General features: G+C 43.9%; 1 non-coding gene across 1 annotated transcript; it reads left to right on the top strand.

Annotated features, from left to right (window-relative positions):
• Window positions 1-2,816: 2,816 nt before the first annotated feature.
• trnas-aga lies at window positions 2,817-2,898 on the top strand. The gene has a single exon. It is a non-coding gene; the product is annotated as a tRNA-Ser (tRNA).
• The last annotated feature ends 262 nt before the right edge of the window (window positions 2,899-3,160 follow it).

Raw genomic sequence — 3,160 nt, 5'->3', positions numbered from 1 at the left:
GGACAATGATCCATCAATCATAATGCCAAGGAATTGTGTAGAACACACGTTAATTATAGGGATGTTATCAATATATATTGCTGGTGATTTGTTAAATATATGAGATTTGAGACGAAAACATATGAAGTTTGATTTTTTTAATATTAAGTGATCATTTGAATGTGCTTGATATATGTAACTATTGAATGTAACTGTATGCTGATACATATGCTTAATTTGAATGTGCCTCATATTGGTTCAGCAGTTCATTTTTTCGGACATTTTTCTCAGTTGTCATTGTCATCCCAGTGTCAAAGTTCAATGTGGCTTAGAATAATATTGAATGTTTCGTGACTTGGAAGAAATTCAAGAGGCAGTGGCATAGTGGTTCTCTCAACTCATTTCAGTTTCATTTATGGTCTATTCTTCGGAGATGGTTCAGGTTTTAAACATGACCACGGCCAAGATCTTGAGGTATGGCGTCACAGATGACGAGATGGTGGACGAACTGCAGAAGAGAATTGCAGACGAAACCAGCATCCCTGCAGCCCAGCCGGAGTTGCTGCTGGAGGCCGGCTCAGCCTTGGAGCCTCACGGGCCGGCCACGCAGTGCGCCATCGATTACACCGTAACTCATATTGAATCGTTCTCGCATGAAAAAAATGTCAATGGTACATCATCATCATCATCATCGGTTTAAAGTCCGCTTTCCAGGCGCCGCTGGGTTGGACTGGGTTCTCGATATGGCTTTCTTCCATACTGAGAATATTTTTGGAGCAAAACTTTTTCCAGTCGGATGCCCTTCCTGACACCAACCCAAGGGGAAATTGATTTTCTGGAGGGGTTGACTCCCTTAGCCCATTCCTCTCCCGAGGAGCCCACTGGGCAGTGGTACTATTTAACCCATAGTTGGGGTCTGGTTCGTGGGCACCAGGGCGTGTCCACACACCGGTGGGCCTGCGTGCCGCACGTCTAGGGGCCAAACCTCCTCCGAGTCCCTTGTAGTTTAGCCTGGGTCCGTGTTGTACCCACTTACCATGTGTCGCCGCATGGAGGCACTACATAGGGCTTGCTGTTAAAGAGGCTATGTACTGGCAGGGAGAGACTTACGCACTCGGCTCTCCCGTTCGCATACTGCTAGCCAGCGGTGAGGGTTGACAGTGAGAAGTGACATGCACTGGGCACTCCACCAACACACTAGACGCATCACAACAACCCGACTTGGTCTTATGAAGTCAGACACACCACATCATGTCTCAAATCTCACACTATGTGCAGGAGATAGATGGGCGGCGGACAGACTTCCCTCTCGTTTTCCTGTTTGATCGCTCATCTTGTAGTTCCGAACCACCGTTGACTCCTCGCGTCCTCCCTGAAAACATCCGTTTTCTCCATGAGTCTTCCTCCTCCTTTTGTTGGAATTAAAATGTATTTTATTCTTAGTGTGTGCCATAGAATAGTGGAACTCTTTAAACATTCTTAGTATTAGAATTACCAACATAGAAAATAAGGCAGAAATTGTATTACTGAAAAGTATGCTTCATCGCGTGAGCCAATGTAACATTATTCAGTTTGAACATTAAAAAAGGGCTAATGGGAAAATAAAAAAAACATTAATATCAATTATATTGTAAAAATACTGTGTACGAAACACAAATATTGAATTTGTCACCATTTAACTATCAATTTTAAATTAAATTTACAAAATTACTCTTTTTTTCCACACTTTGATTTATTTTAACCCCCTTATTATCATATTATTTTTTGTGTAAAACCTATCAGATATACTACATAAAGCTAGATTTTATGATAGTTATTAATGGTAAAATTATTGTAGTCTTCTTCTTTACCAGAAAAGGATCCAAAGCGCGTTCTGCCTTACAGCCCTCTGAGGAGGACTTGTGGCCAGGTGTGGCACACCATCCGTTCCCTGAAGGAGGAATGGCAGAGACTGAGACTGCAGCAGGGACAGAAAGCAGCCAAGTAGGAAACACACACACGCACGCACACACATGAATGTGTGAACTGTATCCAAAAATGACAATATTTTCCTCCCAGCATGAGCTTGCTGAGACAAAACTTAGCCCTGTCCAAGCAGAAGAATGAGATGGTGTCCATGCACCAGAGACTCATGGCCAAGCTGGACTTCTTCAACACCACCCTTCATATAGACATGGACAAATGCCAGGAGCAGACCGCTACTGGAATTGGTATCATGTTAACTCTGTTTCTTTGAATGGGAACAGATCATTGGATTAATTGAATTTGAATGCAATTTGATGGTGGACCTTACCAGAAATGGACTGAAGTACAATCAGCGGCGAAGATAGTATTAGAAGTTCCGATGGATTTCAAGTCCATCGCCTTATCCACCATGTATTTATTATTATTACATAGTGTGCTTGTGGCCGAGTGGTTAAGGAGATGGACTAGAAATACATTGGGGTCTCACCTCGTAGGTCCGGGTCCTGCCGACAACGATCCAAATTTATTCTCATGGTGTAATATTAAGTTAAAGTTAAAAGTTAAAGTCCCAATGATCGTCACACACACATCTGGGTGTGGTGAAATTCGTCCTCTGCATTTAACCCATCCCCGTGTGATTTTAATCCATCCCCTGGGGGAGAGGGGAGCAGTGAGCAGCAGCGGTGCCGTGCTCGGGAATCATTTGGTGATCTAACCCCCCAATTCTAACCCTTAATGCTGAATGCCAAGCAGGGAGGCAATGGGTCCCATTTTTATAGTCTTTGGTATGACCCGGCCGGGGTTTGAAACCACAACCTTCCAGTCTCAGCTGAGATACTCACCACATTTGTACGGTGTGTACTACACAGTGTGTTGTTGTGGCCGAGTGGTTAAGGCGATGGACTAGAAATCCATTGGGGCCTCCCCTCGCAGGTTCGAGTCCTGCCAACAATGATTTAGAATCTCGTGTTGTATTATGAGATACTCACCACATGCATTTAAACATTGTGTGTCACAGTGTGTTGTTGTGGCCGAGAGGTTTAGGTGATGGACTAGAGATCCATTGGGTCTCCCCTCGCAGGTTTGGTTCCTGCTGACATTTCAGATTTTGAATTAGAATCTTGTTAGCTCCTCGCAATATGCATTTTGACAATGTGAAGACCTCGCCAGTGTGTGTTGTTGTGGCCGACTGGTTAAGGCGATAGACTTGAAATCT

This window comes from Syngnathus acus, unplaced genomic scaffold (genome assembly GCF_901709675.1).
Source record: "Syngnathus acus unplaced genomic scaffold, fSynAcu1.2, whole genome shotgun sequence".
Classification (NCBI taxonomy): domain Eukaryota; kingdom Metazoa; phylum Chordata; class Actinopteri; order Syngnathiformes; family Syngnathidae; genus Syngnathus; species Syngnathus acus.
This window is presented reverse-complemented; position numbering and strand designations above follow the sequence as displayed.